General features: G+C 42.4%; 1 non-coding gene across 1 annotated transcript; it reads left to right on the forward strand.

The window, feature by feature from the left end:
• Positions 1-8,295: 8,295 nt before the first annotated feature.
• Trnaa-ugc (transfer RNA alanine (anticodon UGC)) lies at positions 8,296-8,369 on the forward strand. Its single transcript has one exon. It is a non-coding gene; the product is annotated as a tRNA-Ala (tRNA).
• Positions 8,370-8,766: the final 397 nt, after the last annotated feature.

An 8,766-nucleotide genomic window follows, 5' to 3' on the forward strand; every position in this document is an offset into this window, starting at 1 on the left:
CATCACAGTGACACAACGAACTGCTACAGATCTAACAGTTCAAGGACATCTCCGAGCCAGACACGCTTTAGCGTGCATTCCACTGACCCTAAACCACCACCATTTGCGACTTCAGTGGTGTCAAGCAAGAGCTTGCTGGAAGGTGGAGGGTGGAGGTCTGTTGTGTTTTCTGGTGAAATCTGGTTCTGACTCGGTGCCTGTGATGGCCGTGTGTTGATTAGGAGGCCAGTTGAGAGCTTCCGACGAATCTGTCTGTGTGCTAGAAATATTGGACCTACACCTAAAGTTAAGGTCTGGGGTCCGATGTAGCAGGAGCACTCTAGTAGTTATCCCAAGCACTCTAACTGCAAGTTAGTACGTCAGCCAGGTGATTCGACCTGTTGGGTTGCCATTCATTAGAAGCATTCCAGGGCGTGTTTTCCAACAGGATAACGCTCCCTCACACACGGCTCTTGTAACCCAACTTTTTCTACAGAGTGTCGGATTGTCGCCTTGGTCTGCTCGATTACAAGATCTGTCCACAATGGAGTACATATGGGACATCATCTTACAACAACTCTAACCTCATCCACCACCCACAAACTGACATCCGACATCCATACAATACAATTTTGGGGATGTTTCTCGATAATGGATAACACTGTTTCAAACGTTTTTGGAAGATGACTGTCAACAGCCGTCGAGTAATATATAAAATGCATGTTTGACTATCGGCCGCTTTTATTTTAAATTCAAATATTGACAGGCTTCAGTCATGGACCACCTTCAAGGATAAGGGGTAAAATGGTTTAGCCCAATACATCACATTTGTCATTACTTGAACAATGGTAAAGCATGTCATGAATATCAATATACGACACAGGAATTTTAGAAGCAAACACACTAATAAACAAGAGCACACAAAGCAATACGGAAAAGAAGATCAGGACTGTAAATTCTTTTCAGGAAGCCACCTGACAGACATTGTAGATTTTCAAATTTTTCATACCCAGTCGCATCTTGTCGACTTATTTGCACCGTGCACCAGTTTTTGTAAGTTTGCATAAAGACTTTCCCCACAGAGTACGTTTTTGCACAAGATGGGATGAGGACGTTTGCCTTGTACGTATTTTTGTATTTTTTAGTTTGTAGATAATCTGATGATGTCTGCCACAGGCGAAATACGTCATTGAAATTTGTAAATAAAGGCCTCCGTAACCAATATCCGCCGCCCGTGGTGGCCGAGCGGTTCTAGGCGCTCAGTCCGGAACCGCGCGACTGCTGCGGTCGCAGGTTCGAATCCTACCTCGGGCATGGATGTGTGTGATGTCCTTAGGTTAGTTATGTTTAAATAGCTCTAAGTTCTAGGGGACTGATGACCACAGCTGTTAAGTCCCATAGTGCTCAGAGCCATTTGAACCATTTTTTGAACCAATATCGAATTTTTATTTCAAATCTGACAATGGTCGCAGTATGTTCCGCAATGATGGAATGAAGGATAGCTATACATTTCTTTCCGTGTATCCTCAAGGTTGTGGAACGTCGTAATAACAAAAAATACACAATAAGTTTCCTACATCTTCCGAGCGTCCATCCAGTACAGTTTTATTTCTTCTTCAGATATTTCGGCCGATAACCGTAAGCTATCTCCAAGATGACAGAATTTTAACCACTTGACAGAACATTGTGGAGTAAATGCGCATCTACTGTATATTATTGCGTTAAGTTTAATTTTGTCACCAACCGATCTTCGACAGAACACCTGAAGAAGAAATAATGTTGTACCGGACTCACGCTCGAAAGAGATGGAGTCTTCTATCTGCTGGAAAAACTTCAAGAAAAGCAAAGAGATGGAGTCTTCTATATGCTGGAAAAACTTCAAGAAAAGCATTACATAATATGTTTTTATAAAAGAAGCGGTATGTTCAAATGGTTCAAATGGCTCTGAGCACTATGGGACTTAACAGCTGTGGTCATCAGTCCCCTAGAACTTAGAACTACTTAAACCTAACTAACCTAAGGACATCACACACATCCATGCCCGAGGCAGGATTCGAACCTGCGACCGTAGCAGTCGCGCGGTTCTGGACTGAGCGCCTAGAACCGCTAGACCACCGCGGCCGGCGAAGCGGTATGTCAATGCACGAATGAGAGCCCTCACAGCGATATCCGTTAATAAAATCTCTTCTGCCATTGTCAAGTGACTGACTGAATATTTTATTAACGGATATCGTCGCGAGAGCATGCATTCAGGCATAACATACCTCTGCGGGAAGGAGACGTGACGCAGCTTCAAACGCCCGAACGTCAAGAAGGCCAATTTATTAAGCTCGCCAGCCTTTCTACTACGCTGCCGCGATGAAAAGACGATCCCGCATTTTGCCATCATTAACCATCACATGGCATCACATGGACACTGCAGTAACCAAAAGAATATTTCACTGTGCCAGTTCCGCCATGCTCCGGGAGGGAATGAACTTCAGCAGAAACAGATGGACACAAACGGCCGTGTGCTTTTGGCCGCTCACCTACTACTGATGCTGTCACATTCGGCTTTGGATTGGGACGGAATCGACTCAGCAACTGTGGCACAACTAACACGATAAACGCAGCGAGTCACAGAGACGCAGAAAGGAAAATTCAGTTGTCTTTCACAACAACAGAACGAAAAACTGCGAAAAGTGTCGTGATCCGCATGACAGAAAGAAACTTTGACACGGGTGCCATCTCAGCACTTACGAAGGGACTTAACTTCGCCCCTTCACCACGAAATACCCCTTTTGCTGGCATATTAAGTGGTGTTGAACAAACAGTTCGTAAGTTTCCCAGTGAAACGGCAGAAGAAATTTGTAGAGAAAAGAGCGACATTCTTTTAAAATCCAAGCCTCCAGCACAAAACACGACTATAATTGAGAGCGATGGCCTCTGTGCTCTCACCAAACATCCTGTCACCATCATCCTGAAAGCTGACAAGGGCAGTGTTGCCGTCCTAATGGACTTGCAAATCACTTGGCTAGCCTCCTCTCAACGCACGTTGGACATTGTGCGCGTCATATAAGGAATACGGCGGCCTTCATCGATCGAATTAAACGTCTACGCCTTGGTGAAGGAGATATTATGGAGAATATTTCAACCAGACGGACGGCGTTGTGGCGGGGAGCCCATTAGCTCCAGTTGTAGCCAACCTTTTTATGGAGATTTTCGAGTACATCTCCTAGTTATTTTTGTCACTACGTCGACGATACCTTCATCATATAGACACATGGACATCAAAACCTGGAAGAGCTCTTCTCGGTCACAGCGTTTCCCACAAGCGCTCAGCATCTGCACACCACCAGCTACCACCATCCAGCACAAAGACTGAGGACCTTGGTACATTTAGCTGAAACCGTCTCAGACGCCGAAAACCATCCGAGGGAACTGAGTCACTTACGTAAAGTTTTCAAGGAAAACGGTTGCAACTGCAGACAAATTTCGCAAGCAGTTTCATCCAAGCCACGAAAGCAGAGGGACTCCGACAAAGACGCGAAGAAGATTGCGTTTTTACCGTTCTGTGCCTCGATAACAAAGTAGATTAGCAGGGTCCTGAAAAAGCATAAAATCGAAACAGTCTTCAGGTTCCCAGCAAAGATCCGGCAACTAATGAAACCTGTGACAGACGATGATGTCGCAGAACACAAAATACTGTATGGTGTGAGCAGTTTTATGTCGATCAGACTGTCCGCACTATTGAACAGCGCCGCACACAACATGAAAGGTGTTTCCGTCTATGCTATCCCGAAAAATCAGGTGGAACGGAACATGCACTGGAAAATGGACACCGAGTTGGATTCGACGAGCTTTTCTAAAACTTCGATATAGGTCCGATCCTTATTCTGTGAGAGAGCACAACTTTGATTAATCTGTAAACATGCTTTAATGCTTTAATTCTGCAATTTTATCACAGAAATACACGCATTTACACAGTTTACAACGTCACAATGTCTTGACAGTGGTCAAGATAACGCATCTCGTCCTCATAAAGTGAACTCTAAGCACAACAATATCAAATTTTAACTAGAAATTTCTTTACAACATTATTCTTACTACTACGTCATGAAGTTGACCAACACTACGATAAATCATCCGAATCCGGTTCTAAGTTCGGTACTATTTAGGATGACAATCAAGTCTACGGAGGATGGTTAGTTTTGTGACAAGCTGAACAAAAGATTACTCAAGGTCGCTCGAGTTCACAGTGGTCGCAAGCTGGTGAACCAACAAGTTACGCCTTTGCTCGCGGTGTTTACCTTAGCTGCGATGAGCTGTCGTCTCCATGGCTGCTCTCGTCCTCTGAATTTCCTATAAAAGCTAATCAAACCTTTGCTGATTTTTTCAGCAGGAACTCTCCTATGTTTCTCTTTAGGTGAGGAAACATGTACTCATCCCTAGTCTTGGAATATGGTGATATGCACGTGCATGGCTAGAGCAGCATGCATATTACAATGCCCTCTCAGTTCTTGCAAGAACAATTAACTGAGTGGCTGGTTCGTTTCTCCGCAGCTGGAGCTCAACGATGCTACAGCTAATATCTAGCTGAATGTCAGCCGCAGCGAACACAGAGTTCACACAAATTTCTCGTCTGTGTCGTACAGAGCTTGATGCACCCCGTTCTACATTTGACGCCATTTCAGAGGAGAGTCCCTGAATTTTTCAGTCTTGTCTTTTTCATACCAAAACTGTCCACCTGAGTTCTTTCGTGCTCCACGTCACGGCTTTTTCCGACCAATAGGAGCATTCCTTTTATTTTGTGGAAACTCTCTCTGGCAATCACAAGGGCCCTACCATTGAACTGCATCGAAATCTCAGCCCTTTACTCCTTCGTAGTTAGTTTCCGCCAATCGAACATTTTATGCCCGCTCCAGATGCCTAAAAGTTACATGCATATATCATGACCAAACAATGCACTGTTCACATGATAAACTGCATCACCGGTTTGTTCATATCTATTTCAAAATTCCGAAATGCAGTTTTCTAAAGCTTCTATCCATCCTACTCTGATGGCCCGTTACTTGCTCTCCAGCGTGAGTAACCTGCCGGTTCGTTGACTCCCGCTGCAGGACTTCTAAGAGCTTGCCATTGTACCGCCTGTGGTGCGTCCTTCGTGCCTACACGCACTTGCTTCCAAACAAAACGTTTTCTCTGATTTTGTGTAGCTGCTACTTTCACTTTTGCTCATTAACATGCAGTATATAGGATCGGTGTGTTAATACCGTCGTTTTAGTGTCATCTCTTTGCTTTCCATACTTATAGGCAAATCTGCTCTTTTCCGCTGAAGTAAGTTAGGTGTCATATTCACCTTCCCATTACGACGTATAATACTCTCATGTAAGGTGCGAAATTGACCTTCATTTAATCTGCCACCTTACGTATCCTCGTCCTTCCATATTCAGTTTTGCGCTGGGTCAATCAGTGGTTGAAAAATTGATTGAAGTCAGCGCAAAATTATTTGCAAACGTTGACTCTAGCAATTGACATATTTACTTACCACCTTCCTATTTTAATATTAACTTAAACAGTGGTTCGATCTAGTCTCCTTATCGTTCTATTTTACTTTGTACTTGATCTCATGTTTACTGTTTTGAGCTCTTAAGTGATTTTTTATTTTCCAAATTTAACATATTCTTTCTAATTTTCTAATTTTAATGCAATTATTTAACTAATCTAAGGCCTTTTTCTTTCAATGAGGTTGTCTACATTTTAATTTTAATTTAAATTCAAACAATCTGAGCTTATCTATAAATCTGTATCATCCCAAAAATTTTATATTTGGCACCGATCTGTTTTTGACTACATGATTTATGTTAAATGATGATGGATACGTATTGAAATTGAGGAAGCCTTCATTTAACATTATCCTCCTCTTTTATAATATTTTTCATTTTATCTCAACTTTCATATCAATTATAATCTAAGAAGGTTTCATTTCTTATAATATAGATTTTTTTAAACTATGTTAAACTTAACTGCATCATTCACATGTCTTTGCAGGCATAATACTATTCATAAATATATTTATATTCCACAAAAATCTTAAATTTAGGCGTTATAACTTTACAAAAATTTTCAAATTTGACTTTTACAAACATATTAAATGTCTAATCCCACTAATTACTTTACAAAATTTAAATTGACATAATGGAATAGCTAAACACTTTCATATTTATATAACCTATATTTTTGACAAACACATCACACATTATAATTCTAACCACCCCAAAAATGAAAACTTTAGGTTTTTTCAACTTAAACATGTTGAAAAATTTGAAATACAAGGAAATATTATTGATATTTGGAAATTTGTGGTAACGTCTTAAGGGACCAAACAGATGAGATCATCGGTCCTTAGACTTCCACACTACTTAATCTAACTTAAACTATTAAACTAATTTATGCTATGGACAGCACACACAGATGCCCGAGGGAGGACTCAAACCTCCGACGGAAGAACTGCACGGACCATGACAAGGTGCCTCAGATCACGCAGCTACCCCAGAGGGCATTATTGATATGTCAAGATTAAAATTTTAAAAGCATCGTTAATGGAGATCTGTGGCTGACACATTTCTTCAAAATTTAAATATTTTTAAACAACAATCATCAAGTTTACCTTTTTTTCAGTTTGTTCGGATACTGTTCTGTCACAGACAGTTGGCTCAAATGGTTCAAATGGTTCTGAGCACTATGGGACTTAACTTCTGAGGTCATCAGTCTCCTAGAACTTAGAACTACTTAAACCTAACTAACCTAGGGACATCACAAACATCCATGCCCGAGGCAGGATGCGAACCTGCGACCGTAGCGGTCGCTCGGCTCCAGACTGCAGCGCCTAGAACCGCTCTGCCACTCCGGCCGGCCACAGATAGTTCTTTCTCCTACATCTTAAAGATGGTTTATTGAAATCGTCACTTTCTTTTTCGTGTGTTTCGAACTGCCTCCGTCGAACATGGAATGACAGTTGGCCGAGGGCCTCGCGTTGTCTCCGTTGAGCATGGAATGACAATCAGCCATGTGCCTTACCGTATCTCTGCTGAGCATAGAATAACGATCGGCATTAGCCTCGCCGCATCTCCGCTGAGCATGGAATGACGGTCGCAGAGAGAAATGTTGCTGAAGATCTGAGCGTGTTGTGAATTCGTGATTGCCTTTGTTCCATTTCGCATGTGCCTATGGCGACGTTGTATTGGAGGTCTATTCTTGGAGGCAGAAAATTATCTTCTTCATTTGACGAATCTTTATGTCGGTTCATCAATGGTCTATTCGTCTCCAGGTTTTCATATGAGTAGTCATCTCCAATCTCTCGGTATGATATCTGAAAGTGTTGCAATTTGCCATAAGGAATATCGGATATTTGTACTGCGAAAACAGTTAAATGCACAAAGGGTCTTGTATGGGAAGGGATATGAAAAGGTTTCTTGAGCTCCTCTGGTCCAGGCTCTTCTTTCTTCCAGATCTTCTGCATTCCATCTTCTGTTCTTGGTGCATCTTGCTGTCTTCTCACTTGTGTCTTCGTTCTTCTCTGGACTGAGAATTGGGATTGGAGACCTGTTTAACCTCGTTGTCGTTTAATCCGTTCTTATGGTGTCTTCTTTCAAATTGTTATGTATCCTTTATTGTATTCGGTTGTTCATCCAGATAGTTTGGACAGCCTTTCATCGTTTTCTTGCTTTGTCCCACGAGTGTTCAGGGATTGTTTCGCAGTTGTTGGATTCCGTATGGCGTGCTAACAGTTTCAGCTATTCTGAACATTGAGTTACAGAAATGCGTCTCTTCTTCTTATGGTGAATTTAAACACCCGCTCTTCCTTACTGTAATATGTCCGCTTCCATTTTGGTTCGGTGGACATACATCCTCTCTGTATAGAGTGAACAGAAGCTAAATGCCCAAATGCTTATTGAACGAGTATGGAGCATCCAGCAGGTCTCTGGGTGTGATTGCAAAGCGAAAAAAAGTTAAATATGTTTCAGTCCTTCATTGTTCTGGTCAATGTTACAATAAATGTGGCGTGTAAGTAAATACTGCAAACCGCCATAATTCTATATGAAGATAGTAACTGTTCTCGAAAGAACAGATACCATTGATGACCGTGAAACTTCTCTAGAATAAATGTTAATTAATTGAAACCCTCAGCTGCCGACAGGAGTTTTTTATATACCACAATGGGGACAGTTGAAAATGTGTGCCCCGGCCGGGACTCGAACCCGGGACAGTATGGAATGTGGGTCTCACGGGAAGCGTGCAAGGGATAAGTTCCTGAGGTCGCGCTGTCCATCTGTGTCCTCGGTGGCTCAGATGGATAGAGCGTCTGCTATGCAAGCAGGAGATCCCGGGTTCGATTCCCGGTCGGGGTACACATTTTCAACTGTACCCATCGAGGTATAGCAACAACACCTGTCGGTAGCTGAGGGTTTCAATTAATTATCATTTATTCTAAAGAAGCTGCACGGTCATCAATGGTATCCGTTCATCCGAGAACAGTTACTATCTTCATATATAATTAAAGGCTACCCGGCCATTGACCTTCGTCTGTACGAATGCGCACAGGTTGCCCTAACTCTTACGGGAATCGTCACCTTCGTGCGCGCGAGAAATGAGTGGATGGGTAAATATCTATTAGGTACATTACGTATGTAGATTGTGGACAGTTGGGAATGTTGGTCTCACGGGAAGAGTGCAAGGGATGAGTCGCGCTGTCCATCTGTGTCCTCGGTGGCTCGGATGGATGGAGTGCCTGCCATGTAAGCAGGA

This window comes from Schistocerca cancellata, chromosome 1 (assembly GCF_023864275.1).
Source record: "Schistocerca cancellata isolate TAMUIC-IGC-003103 chromosome 1, iqSchCanc2.1, whole genome shotgun sequence".
In the NCBI taxonomy this organism is placed as follows: domain Eukaryota; kingdom Metazoa; phylum Arthropoda; class Insecta; order Orthoptera; family Acrididae; genus Schistocerca; species Schistocerca cancellata.